The sequence below is a fragment of the Aquarana catesbeiana genome, linkage group LG06, assembly GCF_042186555.1.
Source record: "Aquarana catesbeiana isolate 2022-GZ linkage group LG06, ASM4218655v1, whole genome shotgun sequence".
Classification (NCBI taxonomy): Eukaryota; Metazoa; Chordata; class Amphibia; order Anura; family Ranidae; genus Aquarana; species Aquarana catesbeiana.
In genome coordinates this window covers 88,287,075-88,305,684 of record NC_133329.1, presented here as the reverse complement: position 1 = coordinate 88,305,684, position 18,610 = coordinate 88,287,075, and the positions used below count along the sequence as shown (strand labels likewise).

The window sequence follows — 18,610 nt, the reverse complement described above, 5'->3', positions numbered from 1 at the left end:
TTCTGTGTAATAGATAAATGCAAATACATTCTAATGCATGCAAATCCGGCTTATGCATATGTATGGACAGCGAGACTCTGCCACACCTGACCTGCCTGTGTGCTCTGCCGGGCTAAAGGGTGACACCCGGTGGCCTTCCTTGAATTCAAACTGTTCTTTGGGTATGGGGGGCGCCTACGCGCTCTGACCCGTTAGTAACGATCTGCTTCGGTATTTGTTTACTCCATAGGAAAGAATATTAAACCTACGGCTCTCTTTTCACTTTACAAACAAAGGACGGGGCATTTGAAAGTCAGGATACTTTTATTAACCACTTCAGCCCCGGAAGGATTTACCCCCTTCCTGACCAGAGCACTTTTTGCGATACAGCACTGCGTCGCTTTAACTGACAATTGTGCGGTCGTGCGATGTTGCACCCAAACAAAATTGACGTCCTTTTTTTCCCACAAATAGAGCTTTCTTTTGGTGGTATTTGATCACCTCTGCGGTTGTTATTTTTTGCGCTATAAACTAAAATAGCGATAATTTTGAAAAAAAAAGCAATATTTTTTACTTTTTGCTATAATAAATATCCCGCAAAAATATATAAAAAAAAACAAATTTCTTTCTCAGTTTAGGCCGATATGTATTCTACAGATTTTTGGTAAAAAAAAATTGCAATAAACGTATATTGGTTTGCGCAAAAGTTATAGCGTCTACAAAATAGGGGATGATTTATGGCGTTTTTATTATTAATTTTTTTAATAGTAATGGTGGCGATCTGCGATTTTTATCATGACTGCAACAATATGGAGGACACATCAGACACTTTTGACACTATTTTGGGACCATTGGCATTTATACAGCAATCAGTGCTATAAAATTGCATTGATTACTGTGTAAATGACACTGTCAGAGAAGGGGTTAAACACTAGGGGGCGATCGAGGGGTTAAGTGTGTCCTAGGGAGTGATTCTAACTGTGGGGGGGGATGGGCTACCTAGGACATGACAGCGATCACTGCTCCCGATCACAGGGAGCAGTAGATCTCTGTCATGTCGGGCGGCACAGTGGTGTAGTGGGTAGCACTCTCGCCTAGCAGTAAAAAGGGTCGCTGGTTCGAATCCCAACCACGACACTACCTGCCTGGAGTTTGTATGTTCTCCCTGTGCCTGTGTGGGTTTCCTCCCACACTCCAAAGACATGCTGGTAGGTTAATTGGCTCCTGTCTAAATTGTCCCTAGTATGTATGAATGTGAGTTAGGGACCTTAGATTGTAAGCTCCTTGAGGGTAGGGACTGATGTGAATGTACAATGTATATGTAAAGCGCTGTGTAAATTGACGGCGCTATATAAGTACCTGAAATAAATAAATAAATAAATAAATAAATGTCACTAGGCAGAACAGGGAAATGCCTTGTTTAGATAGGCATCTCCCCGTTCTGCCGCTCCGTGACACAATTGTGGGCCCCCCTGCTCCCCCGCGTGCCCACAATGCCGCGATTTAAAGGGGATGTATCTGTACGCCCATTTGCCCTGCTGTGCCATTGTGCTGATGTACATCGTCGTGCATGTGGTTAAAGGTGAACTCCTTCCTGCCTTCCCTTCAGTCTTGCACAGTTGTGCAGACTCCTCTCTTGTCCTCTGATTTTACTGCACACTGTGAGCTTCTCATAATGTTTATAAGAAGCTGCAGCAAGTCAGATAGCACCCACCTCATTTCCTTGGCTTGAAGGCGTCCATCATCATCTAGGTCTTTCCTCCCAATTTTGACTATCCCTGGCCCACCCCTTTCATTCATAAAATTTCAGTCCATTAATCATGGAGGCTCATCACATAGGAGTTACCTAGGGTGATCTGCATGCAAATACAGCATACTGAGAAACGTTCACTCCCAGGGCCATCTTTAACAGGTGTGTGTGGGGGGGGCATGAGGGGCAGCTGCCCCAGGCCCAGTCATTGTTGTGGGGCCCAGATTAGCTGCCCCTTGAGCCTGCGCTGCCCGCAAATAATTGATAAGTGGATCTGGCTATCACTCAGGATATGAGGGAGGAATCAAATGTTGGGGGGGCACTGGTGATTGGTTATGTCTGCAGCCTGTGCAGTGATTGGCCAGCTCAGTAAGGTAAACCTTGTTCGGAGAAAGCTCCTGTCAGTCCCCGGCACAGTCACACCGACCTCTCTCCCTCACTATGTCTGACAAGCCACAGACTATTGTCCTACTAAAGTACTTCTTTGCCAGAGGCTTTGGTGGGGTGTGCCTGGTGTTCGCCTGACATCCTCTGGACACTATCAAAATGACTGCTGGGGGGGAGCAATGCAGGGGTCTGTGGAGGGAGTGGAGGGTGTCCCGTGTAATAATGGGGGTAGAAATGGGGAGGGGGTCCCGTGTAATGATGGGGGTATAATATTTACAATAACTTTAACTTCACTTCCTGTCCAACATTGGATGATAGGGAAAAACAGGGACACCGGACTAGAGAAAAACATCTTAGCCTTCCCTAAGGAATATGTATTTCTGCATACCTCCCAATATTTTGAGATGGGAATGAGGGACACCTACTAGCAAATGTATGTAGGCAAAGGAGAATTAACCCCCAAAAAAGGTTAATTAAATCCACAAGTGCTTTTGTTACCACTACTATTCCTTTATATTGGCTTTTAAAATGTACAAATGCAGCAATTTAGAAATCAGTTGAAAGGTTTAGCACTGTGAAACACTTTTTGAAAGATAAAAAGTGCATTTTAAAAACTATATAGAGCAGACCAAAATGAGGGACAAATGAGGAAGAATGAGGGACAGAGGGACATTGCTCCAAATTAGGGACAGTCCCTCGAAATCAGGAACAGTTGGGAGGTATGATTTTTGGCTATGTTACTGTTGAAGAATTCCCCTCACTTCATGTCTGGTAAACCATTGTCAGCAGAACAGGAAGTGAGGGAAAATAATTCTAATGGAGCCCCAAACAGCTATAAAAACCTGAAAAGTTCTAATTCTTCCGCACTCACACAAAACTAAGAAAAAAGGTTTGGCTGGGCTTATACTTTAACGCTCACTGCTTATCCCAAAGCCATGTCAGATTAAAATAAATAGCAACTTTTCCTGGAGAAAACACTGCTCAAGGCTCCCTTTAGTGCTTGCCATTTGTCTGAAAGATCTTGTCCTGGGGGCCTTGCCTCCCTTATGTCACAGGAATACATACCTCCCAACATTTTGAGATGGGTATGAGGGACACCTACTAGCAAACGTATGTAGGCATAGGACACGCCCCCTGCCACACCCCCTTAAAGGAGAATTAACCAAAAAAAAAAAAAGGTTAATTAAATCCACGACGGCTTTTTTTTACCACTACTATTCTTTTTTATTGGCTTTTAACATTTACAAATGCAGCAATTTAGAATTTGGATGAAATGTTTAGCTCTGGGAAACACTTTTTGAAAGATAAAAAGTGCATTTTATATACAACTATATAGATCAGACCAAAATGAGGAACAAATGAGGAGGAAAGAGGGACAGAGGGACATTGCTCCAAATCAGGGACAGTTGGGAGCTATGGGAATAGGAAGTGCGGAGAAATCTCCTTGATTGGGTCGCAGACAGAAATGGAAACCTGACGCTTCCCTGCTCCTCCCATATCTGAAGCTGCATTGTAGCCTAGGAACATTTACTGAACAGCTCACAAAATGGCTCAATAGCAATAATGACTTCACTTGCTACATACTGTGTCAGTAACTCTCATCGTAATACAACTCGCTGTTTTTGAAGATGGTTTGCAGCCGTAGGATTCTGTGTCTATGCAAAGTAAGATGTTGTGACGTGATCCTGGCCTCCAAAAGGTTCACAGCTCCATCCGTTGCCTTTGCTATTTGTTTGCGGTAATGGAGGTGCTCAGGCCTAGCATTCAGTCCTCTCCCTCCGCGATTCCTTTCCCCCCTGAGAGCGGGTCACGGGGTAATTGTAGATATTTATTTGTGTCAAACCAACCATGGAAGCCTCCTTGTAACTCCAGCCATGTTATTCCCCATGTCTACGCCGACAATTTATCTTCTCTGCCTGGTGCTGGCCGCACCTTTTGATTGAGTAAAGTGGCTTGTACCTGGCTTGTTTTGTTCATCACTTCTCCAGCTGATGTTGGATGATTCCTGATTTACGTTTTTTCAATTTTTTTATATAATTATATAATTTTATATATATATATATATATATATATATATATATATATATATATATATATATATATAAAATTATATTTTTACTTTTACCTTTTGTAATTATATACTTATTAGATATTTATATACAGTAAAACCTTGGATTGCGAGCATAATTCGTTCCGGAAGCAAGCTTGTAATCCAAAGCACTTGTATATCAAAGCGAATTTCCCCATAAGAAATAATGGAAACTCAAATGATTCATTCCGCAACCATTTATTCATAGGTCCTTCAGTTTATAGTCCATATAAAAAAAAAGATTATAGCAATGTGACAGGTTGTGTAACCATAAAAGATCTATCCACAAATGGAAGCCTCCACAAGGGGATTAGAAGCAAAATCCAGCAGGAGCTCCAGAGTACAGTGGAACCTCAGATTGCAAGTAACGCGGTTAATGAGGGTTTCGCATTTTCGCAATAGTAGCACTGTAACTCGGTTTGCAAATGTTGTCTTGTATATCAAGTCAAAATTTGTTTAAAAATGTTGCTCATCTTGCAAAACGCTCTCAAACCAAGTTACTCTCAAACCAAGGTTTTACTGTAGTTATATTTTCACTTTTATAATTCTATTTTTTTATATATTTAAAAATGTTTTACTTTTATAAAAATAATATTTTTATAAATACTTTAACATTTTTATAATACTTTTATTAAAGAAAAAAAAATGTAATTAAAATTATATATGGGGATGGGAGCAGCCATATTTGCTCATTACATATGCAAATTCTGTTTCTTTTTCTCAGCGCTACACAATGGTAACTTTACTGCTCCTCCTCACAAAGCAAGCCTATGAGTTGGGCGATTTATTGAAACCAATGCACTCCTTGTGTGGCTGGCATTTTCTTTCAATAGTTATTAACCAGGGAGGTTAAATAAAGCTGAATGAAGTGCAGATCCCTTTAGTGGTTTTTTTTTACTAATTTCTATATTTAACCCCTTAACGCTGCCGATCGGCAGCCCTTTAAGTGAGCTGTAATACCCAGAAGGCAGTGTGGCTTCATCATCACATAATCACGAGTATGTCCCGCTGGCTCTAGAGTTGCCACCTCATCCCTTTAAACCCGAATACATATGAATTACACAGGTTCTGAGGCTAATTTAATGCAGGTAAGGCACCAAGTCAGTTTAATTACCACCTTAATCACAGAACCTGTGTAAATAATATGTTTTCGGTTTTAAAGGGATGAGGTGGTAACCCTAGCTGGCTCCCAATAAGCTGCTTTGCCTGAGAGCTGTTGGTAACAGCTCAGTCAGTGTGCTATGTGCACCCGACCTCCTGCAACCAAAAATGAATCTGTGCGGCCGCTGGATGTTAAAGCCCAGCTTTGGCAAACTCTGGACTCATCACCCCACCCCTTGAAGTTCTTGCAACAGAATTGTGCGCTGTTTTGATTTGTTTCTGGCAGATCACTTGACACTCTAGGTCTTCTTCCTCTTTGTCTGTCACTTTGACCGTACTTGATACATGATACGCCAATCTCTGCACCATTACACAGCAAATCCAAGGTGATGTGATTACAGCCCCTCAAGAGGCGGATCCATGACGCCCTGCTCTTATATTATGTTCTCAGACTTCCTGATTGAGTGAAGCTGGGCGTCATTCAACCCAGAAGACTGAGGACATCTTGTGGCAAAAAAAGAGTACTGCAGGGACAGCTCTTAATAAAAGTAATAATATATATATATATATATATTTATATATATATATATATATATATATATATATATATATATATATATATATATATATATATATGTATGTATATGTGTGTGTGTATGTATATATATATATATATATATATATATATATATATGTGTATGTATATATATATATATATATATATATATATATATATATATATACACAAACACACACACTATATTACCAAAGGTATTGAGTCGCCTGCCTTTACACGCACATGAACTTTAATGGCATCCCAATCTAAGGCTGGATACACACTATACAATTTTCTGTATATTTTTTCCTTCAGATTTACCAAAACCATATAATATGAGGTCAAACCTTAAGAGTTTCAAGTTGTATGCAATCAGGCAGGCCCTTGCACTACATGGTTTTGGTAAATCTAAAGGAAATCAGACAACAAAAGTTGTATAGTGTGTATGGGGTCTTAGTCTGTAGGGTTCAATATTGAGTTGAGTTGGCCCACCCTTTGCAGGTATAACAGCTTCATATCTTCTGGGAAGGCCGTCCACAATGTTTAGGAGTGTGTCTATGGGAATGTTTCTTCCGGAAGCACATTTGTGAGCTAAAGCACTGATGTGGGCCTGGCTCGCGGTCTCGGCTGTAATTCATTCCAAAGGTGTTCCATCGGGTTGAGGTCAGGACTCTGTGCAGGCCAGTCAAGTTCCTCCACCCCAAACTAGCTCATTCATGTCTTTATGGACCTTGCTTTGTGCACTGTGGCGGGGGGATTATGGTGTGGGGCTGATCTTCAGGGGGTTGGGCTTGGCCCCTTAGTTCCAGTGAAGGGAACTCTTAAAGCGTCAGCATACTAAGACATATTAAACAATTTCATGCTCCCAACTTTGTGGGAACAGCTTGGGGATGGTCCCTTCCTGTTCTAACATGACTGTTCAAAGCAAGGTCCATAAAGACATGAATGAGTGAATTTGGGGTGGAGGAACTTGACTGGCCTGCACAGAGTTCTGACCTCAACATGATAGAACACCTTTCGGATGAATTCAAGTGGAGACTGCGAGCCAGGCCTTCTCGTCCAACATCAGTGCCTGAAATCACAAATGTGCTTCTGAAAGAATGGCCAAACATTCCCATAGACACACTCCTAAACCTTGTAGACGGCCTTCCCAGAAGAGTTGAAGCTGTTATAGCTGCAAAGGGTGGGCCAACTCAATATTGAATCCTACAGACTAAGTCTGGGAGGCCATTAAAATTCATGTGCGTGTAAAGGCAGGTGTCACGATACTTTTGGTAATATAGTGCAGGGGTAGGCAACCTGGGGCCCTCCAGCTGTTGTGGAACTACATTTCCCATGAGGCATTGCAAGACAGGCAGTTACAGTTACTCCCAGAGGCATGATGGGACTTGTAGTTCTGCAACAGCTGGAGGGCCCCAGGTTGCCTACCCCTGATATAGTGTGTATATATATATATATATATATATATATATATATATATATATATATATATATATATATATATATATACTGTATATATCCTCGATTCAGACTTTAATGCAATGCCAATTATATAAGAGAGCAAATGTGATAACATCTATTATGTTCACCTGTATGAAAGGGGGTAACATTAAAAGGAATACATCCCTGAAAACCATGAACATGACTAAGCTGACACCTTCCGCTTAAATCTTCGACTCTATGATAGAAATCTTGTCTGGTTATGACTTTATATCTGAATCAAACAGTCAATCATTCACAATGGCTGCCCACATGGCAAATTGACTGTTACATAATGCTTTCTATTGGTGAAGCCGATAGCAGAGTTAGCAGGTTATTGTATCTGGCGGAAGAACTGCAAGCTTTCTTTTACAGAACCGGGGGAATAGCATATTGCTTTTACACAGGCCAGGGTGAGTGACTCTGTCAATGTGTTGATGGGCCAAGACCTTAATAGTAATGAGGGGAGTAGAGGAAACCTTGTCAGTAAATCTGATGGAGTTTTTCCCATATATGATCCTAATAGGATTCTCCGTCAGTGTAGAGCAATTCCATTAGACGGAGGAGAATCTGGATTACTTCATTAGTTGGCTGTGCGCAGCAATCTCTGACATGGCGCATGGTGGGGGGACAGGCCCTGCCACGCAAGATCTGATCCTACCAAGTCATACTTTTTACATTAGAACCTTTTCTGACAGGAAGGTGTCCTACAAGAAGCTGTATGAAAGGCTTTCCTCTCCGGTCCTCTGACGAAAGCTTCCCATAAATTCCGGTCACACATCATATGATTTTTCTCTAACTTGGATTGTTTATTTTAATTGATAATCCTCATAATAAATCTCTCAGCTTCATATTATTTTTTTTAAATAAAAAATCAAACTCGTGTAGCCTGCTAGGGACCATCATGACCCTCTGAGGTCCTCTTCTTTCTTCCAGCAAAAGGAGAGAGATATGCTCAGCTGCCAGGTAATTGGTCCGCACCCCCTTTAGAGATATTTCCCCTATATCTTCAGATGACCACCAAGGCTGTAAAAACAGGTGAATGATCTCCATTTTTAGCACCACACCACTGCTAAGAGGTCCAGATACCACTGTATTCTGATAAAAGTCAATAGGACAAGCCAAAAAAGTATCCAACGCATTATGGGGGGTCCAAGAGGAGTTAGTTAGTGTAAAGGAGTCCTAATGGGGACAAGCTACAAACAAATCAGATCATCTACTAATGATATCCAGTTTTCTCAAAAACCATCGTATTGATCAAGCTAGCTTGCTTCAGTTAGGCTGCTCACAAATAGCAAAAAAACGCCCCTCACAAGGAAGCGGGGGAATAGCATATTCAGACAGATCCAACTATACATGACACAGAATGAGTGTCACACCAAAGGCCAGAGAGTCCAAATGGATGTTTTATTAAATGAGCTGTTAAAAAAGAAAGCAAACATGTTTCGGGGGGTTTGGACTCTACTTCATCAGGCTTTGCGTATTATATAATCTCTAAATGTGGCTAGATATTAAATAAGAAATATTTGCCACTGACAGTCTGAAGAGTGTGGAGATAAAAGCTTCAAACTACAAACAAGCATAGGCACTAGATCTTCTATTATTGGCATCCAGTGCTGTCAAATAGGGATGCGCTTGGGTTCAGTCCAAACTGAAGTTAGCTGTCATTGCTGGATCTATGAGCAGGAGATTCCCCACCCCACAGTTGCCGGCATACAAATAGGCAGGGATGCTTGTGACATCAATGACCAAATATGGTCACATGGCCATATTGGGTCAATTTATGTCAGGTGCAGGGCGGAGAATCGCCTGCACACAACTCACTGTCTAGGCCAGGGTTTCTCAACCAGGGTGCTATGGAACACTAGGGTTCCTTCAGAGGTTGCCAGGGGTTCCTTGAGCAATGAGCAATTTTTGCCTCTCAGATAAGTTTCCACTGACACCATTGATCTTTTAAGCTACAGTATCTGTAAGGGGGTAATTCTTCCCAATGACCACAAGTGTGAGGAGCATTCTTCCCAGTGACCAACACATAATTTATAGATATAATCATTTTTAGCAGGGGTTCCCCGAGACCAGAACGTTATTTAAAGGGTTCCTTTGTATTGAGAAGTTTGAGAAAGGCTGGTCTTAGCAATGACAGCTAAGCCTTGGGTTCTGACAAACTTGGGTTTGGATCAAACCCAAGCTCATCACTATTGTCAAATTCCATCTTATCAAAGCTAACTTGAGTTGTAGAGCTCTGTACTGCATAGTCTGTAAGTTTATTGTATAGAGCAGGGGTCCTCAAACTATGGCCCTCCAGTTGTTCAGGAACTACAATTCCCATCATGCCTAGTCATATCTGTGAATGTCATAGTTTTACAATGCCTCATGGGACGTGTAGTTCCGCAACAGCTGGAGAGCCGTAGTTGGAACATTCCTGGTATAGAGAGATAAAAGTTTAACAGATGTTCTACCCTTCCTCTCTGAATTCCAAAAAAAAAGGAAGGTTTTGGCTGAAGTTAGCATTTCATTCATTAATAAACACCCCACAGCAGGGGTTTACTTTTGTTCTGAGAGGTCTGGTGATGTTCTGGGCATTCAGCAAACATGGAGTCACGCATGTAGGACACGTGAAGACGCTGCGACCTTCTTCAAAGGGCACAACTGCAGCTCTTATCTGACGCTGGCAGGCTCCTCTACTTAATCACCGCGACTTTAATTGTCTGTCAGAGGGAACCTTTTTTTGCCATATTCTTATATTCATTTTTCATTACCCAAAGGAAGAAGTAAGAGAAGACAAGAGGTGAGAAATCGCACTGTAAAATGCCCATCCGTGGCAGTGACAACTTTTTACATATGAACGGAGCGGACCTGGACATTGTGCGACGGGATGCTGGTTTCTTAGCAACTGAATTTCCCGCAGCGGATGGCTGCTGATCCCTGGCTAACCGCGTCCCGGATTCTTCACATAATACTACCTACTCTCTTTCAAAGTATAACAAAAGTTTTTTTTTTTCTTAACACCGCATTGTAAATAATTGATAAAAAGACTGCGGCCAGCAGACGTTTTGTTCATGGCCAGTTATCGTTTTCTCCTTTTTGTATTCTCATCTTTAAATACAAATATATAACAAAAATGTAATATATTTCAGCTTACCAGTCCTTAGATGTGGTGGCTGCATTAGTTTACTTTTTTTTTCAGGCTTTTTTCTATTATTCACCTGGTGATCCTGCCAGCAACACACTTCCTGTCCTGGGGTGACAACGCATAGCACTGTACTGTATATATGGAGGAGGTGTTGTCAGCCTAGTCTGCTCACCTGATTAGGACTACAACAATCTCCCTCTCTCATCATTTCCATTAAATAGGGAGGAAAGGCTGCGTAGTTCACAGAAGATAGCTTGGAAACTGGTGACATTGTTTCAGATTTAAAGCGGTAATAAACCCAAAATCAAATAAGCAAATTGATTACATTGCAGCTTACCAATTAATAAATGTGATGGCTGCATTAGTTTTCTTTTTTAGCCTTCTTTTCCTTTATTTTCACCTGGTGATCCAGCCAGTAATAGAAAAATATAAAACAAAGTTGCGCTACCCTATATAAAAACAAAAGAAACAGCAGCCAGCATCAACAATGATAGAAATTGTGAAAAGTGAAAAAATGGAAAAATGCAGCACTCAACAAATATATATATATAATCGCCCAAGGTGACCCTTGGGGTAAACATTCACTAAAGAAAACTTGTGATTGACCCACCGTACGGCGGTGGGTCAATCAGGGATGGAATTATCCTCCAAAGCAGATCCTCCAAACTGAACTTCCACAAGCCGAGCAGTGCTCACCAGCATCAACATCCAAGGGGGTCCATGATGAGAAGTCCCAATACGAACTTGCATGTATTAAAAACAATGTGAAACCAGTGATGTGGTGTTTCTCTCATGGTGAAGGATCACCAACCATGAGAGAGACACCACATCACTGGTTTCACATTGTTTTTTATGCATGCAAGTTCATATTCTCATCATGGACCCCCTTGGATGTTGATGCTGGTGAGCACTGCTCGGCTTGTGGAAGTTCGGTTTGGAGGATCTGCTTTGGAGGATAATTCCATCCCTGATTGACCCACCGCCATACGGTGTGTGTGTCCACGCCTTGGGGTAAGAGTACCCACTCCCCTCCTTTGATGTTGGATGCACATCCCAGAGTGTTATGTGTGAAGTCACCTTTATTGCGTATATTCCAGAATGCTATGTGTGAAGTCGCCTACATAATGTTCACCTGACATTTTGGCATATATAGAAGGATCATACTTTCTATTTTCTTCAGAAAGACTATACTGTTTGCCTTTATGAACTTGTGTGAACATTCTTTACACCTTGTTTATTTCAGCTGAGCACTTTGGTTCGATTAACACTTTATGTGTAGATTATAGACGGATTATGCGTCCATACGATTATATTTGCATATACATTGTTTCACATGTAAGGAGCACTTTTTAGCACTTTACTATATGTAATTAATACTCATGAGTTTTCTTTAGTGAATGTTTATATATATATAGATATATATATATCTATATATCTATATAGATATATAGATATATATATATCTATATAGATATATATATATATATATATATATATATTTGTTGAGCGCTGCATTTTTCCATTTTTTGATCCAGCCAGTAAGTCAGTTGTTTTTCATCTCTCCTGCAAAATGTATCAGTTAAAGTGTTACTAAACCCAGGACCCTGCATTCACTATATCTGGTCCCTCACAGAACACAGAACATGGAAATGCAATTGTTTTAGTAAATACTGTATATACTGCTAAATACCTTTTCTTACCAGCAGTATATAGCAGTCTTGTGACTTCTATCAGTGCCTGGCCGAACACTGGTTAACGCTTGTAGGAGGAGTTTTCATTCTCCTCTGACTGCCCTATAAGGCTGCATGACCCCTGACCCTCTGTCTGGGCAGTGCTGATTGGCCCTGTGCTAATTACATGCACCCCACAAGAAAAAAAAAAAAAACTCTGTAGCAATACACACCAAACTGAGCATGTGTCCCCAAGGCTCTGTCTTATCAGCAGATAGACTGGGGACAGCGGAAGAAGGGGAGGATCAAACAGCCTTTTTACACAATGCAGAGGATTTAGGTTCCACAGTGAGTATAACAAGCATGCTTTACTGCATATACAGACTGATTTTACTGTTGTGGGTTTAGTAACACTTAAACCATTTACATTTAAGGGGTACTAACAATGATTATCTTTATTTTTTCATGTAAAACCTTTATCCGAAATGAAAAAAAAAAACTGTAACTGGAGTTAGGCTGCAATTTGCAAGTGTATTTAAACCTGCGAGTACATCTAACACTCCTCTCCCCCCCAGACTGACAATGCTGCTGTCCAAAGTTGCCCCCCCTCCTTCATCCAGAGTTGGGGCGCTTTAATACAGGAGGTGTGTTACTCTCCAGAAGACCCAGTAAAAACAAAGGGGAAAAAGCCTAAAAAAAAAGAAAACAAATGCAGTCACCACATCTAATGATTGGTAAGCTGCAATATACTATATTTTTGGTTTTGGGTTTAATACAGCTTCAAGTTGAGTACACAGGGAGTTACAATGACACACATTAAGACTCATGCACTTGTACGCATTCACCTGTACAGTGTAAAAAGCTTCAAAATTTCAGAGTAACCGGTGGTGTGTACAGCCGGCTGCCAGCAGCCCGTGAAAACGAATGAAAGGCTAAAATACGAAGCAGCAAAGAAAAAAACCCCCTTTAAAATAATCACATTTTGTTGCTTTGCAGCCTGAAATGAAGACAGGCACACTTTTTGATTTGTCCAGCTGTATTTCCTAGTGCAAGTTGTAACATCTAAGTGAAAGATATAACACCAACCAATGTCAGAAAAAAAACAATTAAAAAAAACAATCACTGAGTTGGAAAAAGGATTACCCCCCTTATGTCAGTATTTTGTTGAACCACCTTTTGCTTTAATACCAGCCTTTAATCTGTTGGGATATGTCTCTACTAACTTTGTACCTCTAGACTTTGCAATATTTGCCCGTTCTTCTTTGCAGAGCTGCTCAAGTTCAGTTAAAGTGACACTAAGGCTCGGTTCACACTAGGACGACTTGTCAGGCGACCTAGTCGCCTGACAAGTAGCGTCCCGTTCTGCACAATGGAACCGTTCTAAGGGGAGCGACGCAAGTCGCTCCGACTTAGAAAAAGGTTCCTGTACTACTTTGGGGGCGACTTGGGGCGACTTGCATAGACTTCTATACAGAAGTCGTTTTGGAAGTCGCCCAGGCAGTCGTGTGCAGGTCGCCTCGGTGAGTCGTGCCGCCCCTAGTGTGAACCGAGCCTAAAGGTTTGTTTGTTCTTTTTTAAATAACAAACATATCATACTTACCTCCACTGTGCAGCTCGTTTTGCACAGAGTGGCCACGAACCTCGTCTTCTGGGGTCTCCCGGCGGCTCTCTCGGCTCCTCCCCACATCAGATAACCCCCTAGGAGAAGCGCTCTCTTGGGGGATAACCTTGCGGGCAAGCTCCTGAGTCCAGCATTTGGCCTCCATAGAGGCCAAATGCAGGATTCGGCCCCGCACTCCCAGCGCCTGCATCATTGGATTTGATTGACAGCAGTGGGAGCCAATGGCTGCTCTGCTATCAATCTATCCAATCAACAGCAAAGAACCCCGGGCAGGGAGAGAGCGCGTCCTTGTGGGACAAGGTAAATAAAGGGGGGGGGGGGCTGGTAGGCCGGTCACTGACAGGTGTTTTTTTACCTTAATGCATAGGATGCATTAAGGTGAAAAAACACAAACCTTTACAACCCTTTTAAATTTGATGGTGACCATTTTGTGGACTGCATTTTTCAAGTCATTCCACAGGTTTTCAATGGGGTTTAATTCTGGGCTCTGACTAGGCCATGCAAGGAGAAACTATTCACCATGCCACAGCCACGTCCATTAGAAGCAAATGCATTGCGGTTGCAATGTGACCCCATTCACTTCCGCATAGAGTGTTGGAAGGCAGGATGACCTGCCGTACATGAAATGCTGTACTCAAAATTGTGGATGGGGCCATCTGGCAGCCACGGCTTGGCTATTGACAGGCATCTAAAATGCATTACAACCCCTCTGGATTCCCAGAACTGACATCACACCTTCCAACATTTTGAGATGGGAATGAAGGACACCTACTAACAAACGTATGTATTCATAGGACACACCCCCCTGCCACACCCCCTTAAAGGAGAATTAACCAAAATAAAGGTTGATTAAATCCACAAGGAACTTTTTTTTAACCACTACTATTCCTTGAGATTGGCTTTTAAAATTTACAAATGCAGCAATTTATAATCTGGATGAAAGGTTTAGCACTGGGAAACACTTTTTGAAAGATAAAAAGTGCATTTTATATACAACTATATGGATCAGACCAAAATGAGGGACAATGAAGGGGAAAGAGGGACAGAGGGGCATTGCTACAAATCAGGGACAGTCCCTCGAAATCAGGGACAGTCGGGAGCTATGTGACATGTCCATGTGAAAGGATCCTAATGCATGCTACGTGCACTGCCATGCGTCGTGTTACCACACCACGGAAGTGTCAATCCTGCCTTAGTGTCTAGAAAAATAGCCATTATTGTTGCCCATAGCAACAGATTTTCTCCTATATGACAGAATAAGACATGGACCATAAGAACAGTTCTTCCCTCAGACACTTTACTTTCATGTAGGCCTCACAGTCAAAAAAAAAAAGAAAAAAAGTTCCCCGCCAACGCCGTTATATGTGCGGCACATCGCAGACTTCCTGGGAACTGGTGACCCCGGTCACCTTATGTTTATTCTCTTGAGGAACCCCCTTGGTGCATGTGTTTGAGATTTTTTTTTTTTTTCGACAGGGATCCTCTGTTGCTGGCGACAGTCTCAGAACGCTGCGTGCGTGGGCGTTTTGCGTGGGTTGAGGACCAGCAGTCACCTCAGCTGTAGGAGAAGGATGATTCTGACAAAGCTCTGAAATTCCCTGCATTATCAGCTATTATGATAGGCGAAAAAAAAAAAAAATCAAAAGGCGCCGCAAAGAGGCATAAACCGTGTCACCGCTAACTCCTTTCAGTCGCATTGTGGACCTTCACACACACGCAGGCAGGCTCCCGCCTAGTCAGATGAAATATTCATAAACCAGGCCTACACCTTCAAGCTGCTTTCAATCCTCGAGTGAAGGCAAAATCACAAAGCGCAGCAGGGCGGTCTACCAAGGTCGTAGTGTAGCTGCGTATCTGTCGACGGCTGATTAAACTTTGATGGCAAGGGTGTGCTATGTAAATATCTCTTATCAATGTTGTCTCTAGGTAAATGTGAATCAAGTATAAAGATTTCTTTAATATACTAATATAATATTAAGCCCTAACTATTTGAGCACTTTCAACATCTGATTTAATCATTTACTGAGTATGAAGCTACTTGACCTTTTAATCCTTGCCTATGTTCCATCTTAAGCTGGTGCCATGACTGGTGCCCCAGGTTTCTTGGTTCAGGGTGGCTCTTTCTCTTGCAGCATCCTATGGGGCCACCCTTGTATGCAGGTACTAGAGTTGTATCCCCCTACACTGTGTTCTTCAATAGAAACACACAGCCCAGGATAGCAAAGCACCTCCCCAGCATGCATCCTGTTCCTCCACACACCCTTCTCCAAGCTAACAGACTGGTTGAAGACTGCACTGTCCACTGTTAAAGCGGAGTTCCACCCAATTTTGAGAGGTGGTCTTAAACAAAAGACCACCTCTCCACCCCTCGTTTTTTGGATATTTAAAAAAAAAAATTTACTTTCTAACTTACCTTTTTTGGAAGTATTAATGCTAAGTACACATGATTGGACTTCTCGTCGGATAAAGATATGACGGCTTTTCCGACGGGATTCCGCTCAAGTTTGCCTTGCATACACACGGTCACGCAAAAGTTCACTGAAATTACGACCGTGACGTACAACACTACGACGAGAAAATGAAGTTCAATGCTTCCGAGCATGCGTCGAATTGTTTCCGATCATGCGTAGGAATTTTGTGCGTCGGAATTGCCACAGACGATCGCATTTTCGGATAGGAACTTTTCCTGACCGAAAAATTGAGAACATGCTCTCAATCTTTTGCTGGCTGGAATTCGGCCAGCAAAAGTCTGATGGAGCATACACACGGTCGCATTTTCTGACGAAAAACTCTCATCGGCCTTTTGCGGACTGAAATTCTGATCGTGTGTGGCTGAGGAAGTCACATCCTCTTCTGCTGCAAGCCCCCCGTTGTCTTCTGGGACGTGTGTGTCCCAGAGGACTTGACCATAACTGTGATAGTTTGACTGACGATTACTAAGTTGTGCCAGCGTGTACCCAAATTTATTTTACTGGGACAGAAAGGGTTTTCTTTTGGTGTTATTTAACAACCACTGTTTTTGTTATGTTTACCACAATCATTGGTGAACAGCCGCACCTTAATCCCCCCACCACACGTTTAACAAAAAATCAGCAATCATCGGTGGTCAGTGGAGCTTTAAACACCCCCCCCAAAAAAAAGACAACATATCAGGGCCTTGCATGGTCCCTTCCTCAAGGTGACATAGTGACCTGTGTGTGCTTATTGTCACTTGTCTTGAGGAAGGGACCCTGCAAGGCCCTGAAACATCACTATGTCACCTTGAGGAAGGGACCTTGCAAAAAACAGAAACATCACTATGGTGTTTTGAGTTAGGAAACCTATGAGGCCCCAAAACGTCACTATGTCACCTTGAGGTGGGGACCCTGCAAGGCCCTGAAACATCACTATGTCACCTTGAGGTGGGGACCCTGCAAGGCCCTGAAACATCACTATGTCGCTTTGAGTTAGGGAACATGTGGGGCCAAGAAACGTCAACTTGTCACCTTGGGAAAGGGACCCTGCAAGGCCCCAAAATGTTATTATGTTGCCTTGAGGAAGGGGCCCTGTAAGTACAAGAAACTTCATTATGTTGCCTTGAGGAAGGGACCCTGCAAGGCCCTGAAACATCACCATGTAACCTTGAGGTAGGAAAGCTAGGACACCTATGTCCTACCACTCATGTTGTCTTGAGGATAGACATGTGTGGTTCGTTTTGGGATGGATTTTTGTTATTCGGAAATTCAGATGTATCCGAATTTCCGAATTAGAATAGTACCGAATTTAAACAAATCTGAAATAACGAAAAAAAAATTCAGGCAAAATTCGAAATTTGAATCATTTTGGAATACTTTTTGAATACTTATCGAATTCGAATAGTTTTAATAATTCAACCCTGCACTCTGTATGTAGCGCACTCCTCAACCCTGCATTCTGTATGTAGCTCACTCCTCAACCCTGCACTCTGTATGTAGCGCACTCCTCAACCCTGCACCGTGTATGTAGCACACTCCTCAACCCTGCACTCTGTATGTAGCACACTCCTCCACCCTGCACTCTGTATGTAGCACACTCTTCAATCCTGCACTCTGTATGTAGAGCACTCCTCAACCCTGCACTCTGTATGTAGAGCACTCCTCAACCCTGCACTCCGTATGTAGCACACTCCTCAACTCTGTACACAGCGCACCCCCGAACTCCACACATGCCACACTCCTGGTAATTCTTTGTCTCTTTAAGATCCTCCAACTGTTACTGGAAATTTGGCCACACCCACCGCTCAGTGCAGTTCGGCGGGTGAGCATGGTTGAGTTCCTGCACCTATTCTCTGAGAAAAAAAACCCTTGGATATATTTATATAGTTTTCCAGATACAACTATAATGCTGATGTGGCCCACAATGAAATTGAGTTTGACAACCCTGGTTTAAAGGAAAGCAATTGAACATGCACAGAGACTGACAATGCAGTGGTTTTGATCACTCGGAGGAAATCAATGGAAAACGAGTGGCAGTGTGCTGGTATGATCTATTCCCACAGCAGTTTTGATTACAAGGTGGCTCAAAATCAAGAAATAATTGAGACCATGGAGTAGCAGATTACCAAAACACATTCAATTCCATTTTGTGTTTTTTTTTTTTTCACTGATAAAATGAATCCAAATTCGTTACATGTTTTCTTGGCACACCGGAGTCCTGTGCTGTCAGATATTTTTGGGTGAAGGAGGCCTAAAATGTAAAGAATCTACAGCCCCATATCAGAGCTATCTCAAGTATCTTCCCTTCCATGAAACTTATTACTTATCAGTGAATGTATTAAAAACTGTTTTACATAAACCAACTTGTGATTTATGTTAAGTGGCTCCTTAC

General features: G+C 42.1%; 1 protein-coding gene across 3 annotated transcripts in view; it reads left to right on the top strand.

The window, feature by feature from the left end:
- CACNA1H (calcium voltage-gated channel subunit alpha1 H) overlaps positions 1-18,610 on the top strand; it is a 730,623-nt gene that overhangs the window by 262,418 nt on the left and 449,595 nt on the right. The window lies entirely within an intron of this gene.